General features: G+C 34.8%; 1 long non-coding RNA gene across 1 annotated transcript in view; it reads right to left on the reverse strand.

The window, feature by feature from the left end:
• The window catches only part of LOC308491798, a 156,594-nt gene extending 148,779 nt beyond the window's left edge, over positions 1 to 7,815 (reverse strand). The window contains exon 1 of the long non-coding RNA XR_013992412.1: positions 7,552 to 7,815. This is a non-coding gene — a long non-coding RNA (uncharacterized lncRNA). The remainder of the gene's footprint in view (positions 1 to 7,551) is intronic.
• Between the last annotated feature and the right edge of the window lie 4,488 nt (positions 7,816 to 12,303).

Here is a 12,303-nt window from a genome sequence, read left to right on the forward strand (position 1 = left end):
AAAGAGGAATATTTATTTTACAAGAATTAAAAAAAAGAAAGAAAATCACATGACTTCTTAATGTCCATGTAACTCTTGCCTATAGTTCTCTGAAAATGTAGTGTGACATTCCATTTTGTTCTGTGTGCCTCAGTCAATGAACATTCAGAAAAAAAAACAAAAAAACTATCTTCTCAGCTTTTCCATGTTTGTTTCAGAATCTAGTGTTTGCTCTAATCTGAGATTAGTGCATTCTCTAAACAGAGTATCAGACAATAGCTAGTGTAGAGATGTCTTTAGGAGTCTTAGGAATCCTGGGTAAATTAGGCTGGAGCCCGCGGGCCAGTGCCTTAGGCTTTAATAAGATGCCAAATGCTGTGCACCAATTCATCGCCTGATAGCACGGGGCTGCAGGAGCTACCGTGTTTCTCTACACTCCCAATTACTTTATGTCCTTTGGTTTGTTAACTCCAGTACAATCTACAACAGATATGACATGCAGTTTTAGATTTTAAAATTATATTTTTATAATTTATTTAATTTATAAATAAGGACATCAAAGTCCAGCGTGGTTAAAATACACATCCAAGGTCATAAACCTGGTGAATGACAAAGTGTAGGTTAATATAGAATTTCCTGACACCTAATACATTATATGTATTTTTTATCTGTACTCTCAAAATGATTTCCAGTTCTTACATTAGATGTAGAAATGAAGGATGGCCCATTAAAGCCAGGAGCTCTCAACTTTACACTGAAAAAATTCTCTTTGCTGGAAGAGCATACATTTTAATAACCCAAGTGACAGGGCCTTTGAGTGACAGCTCACCCACCACAGACAGCACAGTAAGGCTCAGCAGATCCATAGATTGTCAAATAAAGTAGCAAATTCTTTGACCATCTGTAATGGCAATTACCAGTTGTGAAATGATGTTTAGGAGAAACTAGCATATGCTAATTTCTAATAGAAACCTATGTGTATCCCGGTACCAATATAAATATCAGCATTTGTTTCCTCTACTGTCTTTTCTCTGCATACCACTCTCTAAGAGAAACACAGTATTATCTTTTGTCACCAGGAAATCTCCTTGGCTTAACAATATCAAGGTTTACATTTCCATTGGATCTTACAAATGTTCCTTTCCATTTATCAGGGGAGAGAGAACTATACCTGTTAACTTCCTTTACCTATATTCATAGTCAATGAGAAAATAACTGAATCAGAATGATAATGTGGTTACTGAGAAGCATTGGCAGAAACATGCAACATAGAAATAGAGTTTACCTGATAACAAAACTCAAATTTTAAATAAATGAATATTTTGAGTTATCCTTGAATCCCATTACTCAAAATGGAATAATGGCGATGCTACTAATAGATTCTAAATGACTAGCAAGAGAGCCAAAGAGCAGAGTAGAAGCAAATTGACACATGAAATGCTTTTCGCTGTTCACACAGTTTAAGCTTTTTGGCACCTTATAAAAAAGTAGTCAACAAATTGAGACACAGGCACCAATCCCAAATGTAAGACAATCTCCCTATCAGAGAGATTGAAAGGTGTTCCAGAGGTGTTCCAGAGAACACATGGTGTTCCAGAGGTCAGTGTAACAATGAAATATGACTGTTGTCACCAGAGAGCATGAAGACAACAAAGTTGACATTGATGAAGAGCAAGTGTCATATCTCACTGAAACCTTGACCAAAGATTGTCTAAATAAAATAAAATACAAGACCATCTTGGACTACTTTTAAATGTTTTCTATCGCAGTGTTTCTCACATTCATAAATCAAACCTAACTAGAACGTAACTGAGTAATGATCTAAAATACAGTAACAGTAATGAGTCTGATTCTTCCAAATCAAGGTAAACATGTTGTGAACCGCTGTATTATGTTCTTAGAGGCTGTGCAAAAAAAAAAAGCCTGCATTTCAAACACCTGATGGTTATGTTTTATAAAATTTTAAGGATAGCGCCTTGCACACAACAGGTGCTCAAATCTATAAATATTTAGTGAACAAATAAACATGGATGCTGAACCCATGCTCTGACCCTTCTGACAACCACCAAATTCATCTTCAATTCCATACCAACACTCCACTTCAGGATGAGTTATCTACTGGTACTTTCCTACACATTTTACCCTACTCACCTTTGTAATGTGGCTTTCTTCAAAGCACCCAATTCTCTTCTACATTCGGCCGACCTAAACAGTACACTTTCCCCAAAAAACTCAGCTCATCTAAGTTATCCATTAAGCTTTCCCTGTCTCTTCAAAAATGAGATTCGAGAATTGTGCTGTCTCAACCAAGTTGTCATGGAATCAACTCACTTTGTGAAACATTTCCCCTTCATATGTGCCTTCCTACTTACAGCGTCTGTGCCCTTTAGTGACTGCTTATATACTGGTTTACCCAAATATACAGTATGCACACAGTGAACTTTATTAGTAAATATAAACTGCTTATTAAACACTCACGCTTTGGATTACTTTGTGACAAGTGAACATGCAAGGGAAAGAAGGGTAATTGTAGAGACTGCCTGTGATGGACAAATAAGTAGAAGTTTTAACTTGTCTGAGATAATGTCCTGTTTGATACTCTGATCATTAGACCTTGATAGGCAAAGTCTGTAATAAAACTCTTGGGGTTAAGAGCTCTTAATTCAATTAAAGCACACACATACACACACACACACACACACACAAATTAGAGAGAAAGAGAAAATCAGTGCTAATACTGAAAGTTATGAGCATCTGGCACCATCTGTTGCAACTTATTTGATATTTGATTACATTCCCTAGTGCTGTCTCCTTTTCCACTTTTGTTATTTTCTCACAAATTTCTAGAATGTAAACTTTGGAAGAAAACTGGAAAGCAAACTTGGGTTTACTTCCCCAGTATTTTCAAATTTGTACAATAAAACACTTGTGATTCGTCATCTAATAACTCAGAAATATACTATATGGATAACTAAATTTAAGAAATAGTACACACTCCATCTTTCTGTTGGAGATTCATAACATCTATGTGGACACCAAGCTTTCTGACCCTTTTTTGATTTCACAAAGACATGTAGATCCAGGCATATGTTTCAGCAAGAAGACACTATATCAACTCTTCAGCAATATTAATCTATTTCAACTTAAAACAAACCTATGAGAACTAGTATGATTATGCTCATTGTGTACAAGAAAGAATGAGAGATTAAATCATTTTTTCAAGATCACAAATGTAGAATAAGGTACAACGTTGATTTGTACCCAGGCCATCTGGCTCCAGGGTCCATTCTCTTACTCACTGTCCATGCTACTTCTCATCTAAATCAAAAGTTAATTTATTGTAAACTCCTTCCACAGATTTATAGCTTGAATGGCCAGTATCTTTTGTAAATTGGTCTTTCCAATATTGGAAGCCAATTTTTTCTTCAAGTTACATTGTTTTGGTAATAATAATATTGACTAGATTATTTCTTAATGGCAAAACAGAAAAAAACAAAACAAAAACCAGGGAGATAAGGACAGTAGTAGTAGCCTATAGATGAGGTAAAGCCTGATTATAGGAAGATTTAAGAAATCAGTGTTTGGTAGCTTTGAACCTACTGTATTATAGGGCAACAATCAGCCAGGAAAGAAGATCCACGTTTAGTTTATTTATTTATTTTTTTATGGTAACTCTGCATCTTCTACCTGGTCTGCTGCACCCATTGATATGCATGCATGTATATGTACACATGTGTGTATATACACACACACATTACCAATGTTTTAAAACTTTCAGTGAAAATTCACAAATCAGAAAATATAGTCTGCAACCTACATGTGAGATTGCACCTGTGAGTCACTACTACGACGTTTCTATTTTATTTTTATCTAACACCTAACCACTCTTTAAAGCCTTCCCTAACCAACTCAAAATAGAGAGAACTTTATCAGGTTAACTGAGTTAGTTTTAGGCTTGTTTTTGGCAATTTCATGCAAATATTGTTTCTCCATCCAGATTTCATGTTTAAGAAAGGCAAAACACATTTCTCACCCTCTTGCCGTCACCCCCACAGCAGCAAATGCAATAGTGTGCTTGATTAAGTTAATTAAGTAAATTATTTCAGTCTTTTAAAATGCATCTATCATAAACTACTTTGGGAAATGCTTAACTATATTGCAACAAAGTACACCCATTTTTCTTTTGTTTAATCAATTTATTCCTCCACTTTAAAACACTGAGTAGCTCCTTGTAATTGTGGATGAAGATGAATCTTGTAAACAAACAAAAAAAAAATGTTGTAAGCAAAGACAGGCCTATTGAGCACGGTTTTGCATGTACACCCCAGACAGAAACATTAAAGCATGACACATTTATATTGTTGATTTTGATATTATTCATTTCTTATCCAAATTAATCTGCTTACAATAAATTATTTTAACATTGCTTTTAATCATGTTCTCTAACCAAACTTTCTTATAATAGATAGATGTCATAACTAGATGAAGTAAGACATGAAAATACATTTTTTCTCAGATCAATGATGTTTTTCCCTTATAAGATAAAGAGAGAGAGAAAGAGAGAGAGAGAGAGAATGAGACAATATAGCATGAGCCAGCCTACTGCTGCCACAAGTGACATATTCCTGGTGGCAAGCAAATCTGTGGAAATTACAGCCACGTCATGGCTCTGGATTGCGGAACATCATATGAAATGGCCCTTCAAGATGACTCGCTCAGCAAGTCGGTGGGTCAAGTGTGACATTCCAAGACTCTCCTCAGGAAAACCTAGTATCATTCAATTGCCTGCCACCTTCTGTGACTATTTTGGAGCAATAGAAAATTCTCAGATTTAAGGGGGGCATGTAGAGATAAATAGTACTGTGCTACCCACAGAAACAGAGACAAAACCAGTATCTCTTGTTTGTAATCAGCAAAACATTTCCTCATTACCAGGCACTCAATAGACATTTGCTGGTTTTAAAGTCAAATACAATCAGAGGCAGGAAAAAAAGGAATTGCTTCTGAAAATGAACGCACCAGTCTCCCGCGTTCCTAAACCAATTCATCTCCCCAGATTTTAAGTGTCTGTCTAAAACAACATGGAAAAAATTGACATATTTATGTCATCAGCAAGGCTACGTTTACTGACTTATTGATTTATCAAGCATGTGTGTGATGGGGAAGTGCACTCTGGTTTCACAGGCAGCTCTGGCAAGATCTTTCTAAATGAGTTAGACAGCCAACACATTTCTTACTAAGTCAATTAGCATATGATTAATTGAAAATGGTAGATAGGGTGAGACTGCTGCTTGGAGCCTTTACTTTCAGCTTGGAGGCAAAGGTCTGTTGAGGGAACCAAAGTCCATATTTGGTTCCAGTCGCTATTTAGTGTTACCATTTATTGAAGCAAGTGACCATTTATTGCATGTGTTCAAAAATTCAGGATACAGGATGTAATAAAATGAGCATTTGTGTAATCACATTATCTCTAAGACCCTTAGAGAAAACTGTCATCCATCCCATTGTCCCTTAATTCCTCAGTGTTTGTTTTGGTGTTGCAGTATTCCAAAAAAAATGTGGGGGTGTTTCTTTTAAAAATTATATCTTGGGGTAGTTGAAGTGGAAATGTGATAAAACTGACAGTTGTCACATTACAAAAACAATATAAGTAGGGGAAAAAACACAAAAAATTCCTAGCAGTAAATGAAAACGACTCTAAAGTGTTCCTAGAGGCAAAGCAAGAAAATAGGATCACTTTCCTAAACTCTGTTTAACAGATGAGCATCCCTGTAGTCCAGTGAATAAAAGTCAATACATATACGTATAATTATACCCTAATCTCTCTACTGTGACTAATCCTAACCCAAACTATAAAGCATGGAGCTATGTCTTAAAGAGACCTACTCTTCAATCTTTGAGATCGAAGAAAACAAGAGAAAAATTCTATCATGATCATTTGGTAGCTGTGTTACTTTTGACTTGTTATTTAAACATTATAAGTTTGAATTTCTTTCCAAATTTGCTCTGTGGAATAAATCATCTCTTATGTCATATGGTGCATATATACATGGGGTGCCAAAAATTGTGCACACAATTTAAGAGATGTTGTCTATGTATTACTTTTCATAGTTGAATTGAATTATGGTAGCAAAATACATAGTATGATGTTCTCTCAAAAGATGTTGCTAATCAAATGAATGCTAGCGTCACCATACCACAGGTAGGACAATCGAAGAGAATGGAGGAAGCATGGTTATTGTTTGAGGAGCGCAAGACCATTTTGAAGTGGTGTTTGAAATTCGAGAACATTGTGGAAGTACAACAATGGGTGCGTGAGGATGCAACAAAACCTCCAACATGCCTAACAACTGCACACATTTGTGATAAGTTTTAAATGCATGGTACTGTGTGTGATGTGCACAAGGAAAGAACCAGAAACTTCACACAGCAACAAGTCCTGCTTCTTCTGCTATGGTTTATATGCTCCCCAGAGAAGTCTACCAAACAATGTTCGCCATAATCAGAAGTGTCTGGACACTAATGGTAACCACTTTGAGCACCTCTTATAATTGCAGAAGTCAAACATGACTTGTATTCATCTTTTGTTATTGGTACATATTGAATATTACAATTTTAATGCAGTTTTTTTCCTTTCTTAAAATGTTTATACTTTTTTTTGTCATCCCTTGTATGTATGCCATCAATTACAAGAGGTATGGAAAATTATGAGTATTAAATATATGTGTATACAGTATGTGTGTGTATATACATTTTTTTTTATCATTTATCAACCTCTCTGTCAAGAATAGGAGGAAGTACATTAGTGACAGCAACTAGGTATTTTTAATGGATGGAATTACTCAAGGTTAGCAAGTAAATAGTTTATCATTTTACTTCTTCCTTTATGTTTAAAACTTTACCCTTAATGAAATAACTCAGACAAGGAAAAGCAAATATAACATGATAGTACATGGAATCTAAAACAACAGGAATGCAGTTAGCTGACAATACACAGCCACTGGCTCAGGACGACAAAAGAAAAACAACTCATAGATACAGAAAACAGACTGGTGGTTGCCGATACAGAGTGTAGGGAAAGTGGATGAAATAGGTGAAGGTGGTCAAAAGGTACAGACTTTCAGTGATAAAATAAATAAGTCCGAGGAATGTAATAGACAGCATGGTGACTATAATTAATAACACTGTAATGTATATTTGACAGTTGCTAAGAGAGTAGGTCTTAAAAATCCTCATAACAAGAAAAAAACTTGAAATTATGTGTGGTAATGGATGTTAACTTAGACTTACCGTGTTGATCATTTCCCAATATATACATATATTGAATCATTATGTTGTACGCCTGAGATTAATATAATGTTATAAGACTCATTAAAAGATCCCAATTAAAAACAAACTAAACTTTATGCTTACCATTGGGACATCCATCCATCCATCCATCCATCCATCCATCCTTCCATCCATCCATTTATTCCACAAATAGTTTTAAGTAACTTCCCCAGGTTAGGAATTCTGAGTGTGTCAGCTGGGTCTTCAGATGCCAAGATGAAATTAAAATTGCATGAGACTTACTGATGGAAATGCCCATGAAAGACAGGAGAGGGGCACGAGTAGGCAGGAAAAGACTTGACGTGGTGCAGTATGACACCTATGCAAAGAGAGGAGGAAGAAAGGAAAATTGACAGGAAGAATCTCATTCTGTAAAGCTGCTCTGAGAGTCTCAACAAGTTCCAGAGGAGAGTCAGCAAAAAGATTTCCTATAAAGGAGTCATAGAGGGCAGAAATGACCAGATCCTAGTGTTCCCATTGAGCTCAGTCATTGCCTGGAAGCTGCCTGAAAAATATGTGAATAGCCACAGCTTAAATAATTTGATAAGTCCTGAAAGCCAGTGGCTGCGTATTGTCAGCTAACTGCATTCCTTACAGCAGATAGGCAGGTTCTTTCTTGATAGGAGATGGAGCTGCGTAGCTGCAAGATTACCACCGAGAGGCACTGGAGATTAAACAGACCTAGATCTACTAAGGCAGAACACATAGTCCTTTCTCTACTGAGGAGTGGCAGTTGGAAGTAAATAACTCAGTTTGAGTGAGATGGGTACAAGAATGACACTGAAATACAACCATACGTCCAATTGTGTCTATGGAAGTGGACAACTCACACCTTCCAGTCCAAACCACCAAATACATTTAATGAGAATGGAAGTCGGGAAAGTAGCGTTATAAACTAACCAAATAGAACAGGTGACACTAAGATCATCTATTGTTTCCTGAGGAAAAGGTTTAAAATGTCTACATTTAAGTGATCCCTATTTCCTTTATTTCTCTTCTGAGTTTTGCTCTTTTCTTTGTCATGTACACAGTATAGAATTCAATTTTCTCATTTATTATACCTATAAAACATATTTCCCAACAAGGCTAACACTCATAAATATCTCTTGTAAAGCAAATGATGAATATCACATTTAACTGTATTGTTATGTTTGATTTTTACAAACGCTTGTCAAATTGTTCAATAGAGGAAAAATAGAAAAACAAAAACAAAAACTTCTAAAGTAGTTTGAATAAATTCCTGTAATTTATTTTAGTCTCAATTCCTTTCTAAAGACGTATAAGTCTCTTTCATATGCAACCATGCAGATTTTTATGTCATTTCCTGCCCAAGACTTGCTAGATTCTCTCTCAACCCTTTGAACATAATATTTAACATCTAATTTTATACTCTTTATATGAAATAGACTGCAATTCTTTATCTCATTCAAAATTCCATTTGAATAACTTTCTCCTATAAAAATCTTCCTAATGGTGGTCAGTCTGTGTAGCTAAATGTAAATAGAAATGCTTCAGGGCACAGCTCAAATGCTCCTTCTCAATGGAGAATTTACTTTTCTCCTTTGATAGGAAAGTGTTTTACCCTCTGACTATCTCTATATTGCATTTACTCTGTCTCTTTTAAAACATCTTACTTTCTAATGTAATTATCCATATCAAGAATAATAATAGCTCTTAAGTACACAGAATGCTTCAGTTTGTAAAACCCTTTTATATACATCTCATTCAATAACTACAACAACCCCATAAAGATGGACTTATTATACAAATCTTATTAATTCTAACTCAGAGGACTGGTTAACTTAGCAGATTCCAAAATTATAAAGTGGCAAAACCAAGAATTAAATGTTGACCTTTTAGGACCAAATTAAATGAAGTTTCTTTAACACTTTGCTGTTAACCCTTTGAGGGCAAAAATTATATTTGTGTGTACTGTGCAAACTTCCATGAAATTACTATTTAATTAAAAAAATGAGTAAAGGAACTAATAGGATCCAACCTACACATATCATTTAAATATATCCCTCACAAATAGCAGAGAGCTGGATTTATTTCTTCCATTTGACTGTACTCTATTTGGCATTTATCAATTATTTGTTTCTGTTGGTAGTTCTAAGTAATTTATTCATGCATATTTTTTTGTCTGCAAAGTCCTAGTATGTTCACCAAGGACAAAAAGTAGTTTTTCATTGTTGTTTATTGGGTGTTTTGGGCATCTATTGCATTATTTTAAAATAAAGAGTTAAAGTATAGGCAAATCTTTAGCCTCCCTTAGAGAAAAGGAAAAATAGCCCTTGAAAATTGAAAAATTATGTCTAGGGGAAATTTATTTAAGAATTATAACTTCTGTTATTATAAATTTCTATTTTTTTCTAAAATTTTCCAAAAGTGGCAAGTCCTTATAACATCATAGAATATTAATAATGAAATAGTGAATTTTTAAAATGCATTTTTATCTTAAATTGAGAAATGCATTGTGAATTTTCTTGACTGATTATGTATTGCTTTCTTATATTTCCTGGTATATAAGGAAATATATTTCCTTACATTACTTGCAAATCAACTTAATAAATTTATTTTTAGAAAAACATGTTTTAAGCTAGGTATATCTAAACCAGGAATAATTTATTTAAAGTATTTATACATGTAACAGAAAGCTTATAATTTATGCATATAAATTTACAAACTTTATCTCATAATCTCTTTGTCATTCTGAGTTCCAATGTTGACAACTAAAGCACAATGGTTATTTTACAAAGCAATTTTCAAAATAGTGTGAAACATAAGTGTTCTGCGCATGCAGTCTTTATATTCTCTATGTAGCTCAAGGAAAGGGATGTAAAAGTGAAAAAGTGGGGTTTAACATTTTATTTCAGTACAAATGTGTTCTGACCATTTTTGAACAGTGTATCTTACAGGAAATTTCCAGATCTTTAAGTGACGTACACCTAGGGTTTTGTTCTCTTCCTAAATGAAAGCTTTTTTTTTTTTTTTTTTCCCAAGTGGCTTAAAAGGTTTTAGATGGGAAGGTACAAGATGTCAGCAGTCCCAATCTTTCTAGTGCGACTATAATAGAGAACAGCTTAGTGATTACTGCTGCGGAATTTAACCTTCAGGTCACTAGTTGAGCCCCTTATTGCTCCTGGCTTTTTGATAATAATAGGTCTTTCCCACATATACAATGCGTGCACACACACACACACACACACACACACACACACCACATACATGCACGAAGAAAACTAGCAGTCAAAGCAACATATTCATAGAATCTAAAAAGTTCTGTCTTAAAATGAGTTGCAAAGAGAAAAATAAATGTTGTTTACTATTCCTCATATAAAAGTGTTAATGGGTAAAACAATGTAAGTTTACTAGCTCAAAAATATTTTAAATAACATACTGTAGAATAATATTCTGGATTTTGAATTTTCTCATTACTCTTTTACTAGGACTTAAGGGAGTATTTCCACTTTTTCATCGCCAGTCACCTTTATTGTGGTCCTGGTCTTCAAAATTGTATGGAAGTTTAAAGTCAACCAAACCCTGGAGTGTTCCAGGAGAGGATGTGGAGATTCAGTAGATGCTGTGTTTCCCTATGTGTCAGAATAAGCTGATCACTTTAAAGTACTTTTTGATTGTGAATGGGATGGGTTCAAGCTCAGCAAGAAGCCAGGCTATATATTCACATAAAACTAATGCAGCAAGGACACTGTGGTTACTAGAGAGCTACCTTAGGTTGCAGAGTAAACTTTCAGTCTCTCAGTAATGATATTTCAGAATGGAAGACTATTTCAGAAAGGCCTTTGCTTGTGTTGAAAATAAAATGTTTCAAGGAATCTTATGAGCAGAAAAAAAAAAAAAGAAATAGCAATAAAAAGAAACAGCAATAGCAATAACCATCGTGATTGCAAATGATTTGATTGACAACTTGATTTATACTAACAGGGGCTCTGCTCAAGAGGTCAATTTTATTTTAAAATATTTTAAATCAAGGACACAGATATTAAAACCCTCATTTTTTGGTAGAAACAGAGGTTTTTAGCGGTCAAATAAGTGGCTAGAAGTCATAGACTCGGTACATAGAAAAGTCCATGGTGAGGTTCCCATACAGGTATTTCTGAACACTGATACTCTCAATCACATTGCTATATTGCAGTGTTCATTAAAGATGAACTAAAAGAGAAAAATGACTTCCAAAATATTCAGCATGTATCTAATGAGGATGCTTCAGGTCTTCAGAAATGTTATTTGCATAAGAAAAGGAAAAGGAAGGCTACATACACTTCCAGGTAGAGTCCTCTGACCCTGAACAAATTCATCAACAGGATATAAGCAACATTTGTCCCTTAATTTCTCATTCAGTGTTTCATAGCATTGCTTTAGTGCAGTGACTTGTGTTCATCATTGTGCTGGCAGTAAACACCACTCTATCTACTCCTTGATGATGTATAACTTTGGGATATTGTCTAATTTATGTACCTACACCTTGCCTTTCCAACTTCACTGTAGATTCTGTGATCTCTTCTCTCTTTTTTCTTGCCAATGTTAGATATAAATATGAAACAAAACATTATTCTTAAGTGAACTATTATCTTTAAAAAGGGAATAAGAAATAGTCTAAGACAATCATCATGTGCCTTTCTTGACTCAAATATCTAATCAATATCACTTGTGCTACCTACCTACCACAAGCAGGATTTATTTTCTTTCATTTGAATCTTTTATCATCCTTGAATTACATTCCATTAATAATCAACCTAGCTAGATTTCCAACCAACCCTCTAAAGAAATTCCTAACAATGAGCCGTTTAGAATTATTGAGCCACGTGAATCTCTTAAAAGTAATGAGACGGGTCAAGAAACTGTAGAGCTCCGGCTCTAAACAGTTTTGAGCTTCACCTTTCTTGTCAGCATTGACTCCCATAAGGCTGTGTGTGTGTGGGTGTGTGTGTGTGTGTGCGTGTACTTAATATATACATATTGGGAGTGCCAAAA

Source organism: Rhinolophus hipposideros (assembly GCF_964194185.1).
Source record: "Rhinolophus hipposideros genome assembly, chromosome: 1".
Lineage (NCBI taxonomy): Eukaryota > Metazoa > Chordata > Mammalia > Chiroptera > Rhinolophidae > Rhinolophus > Rhinolophus hipposideros.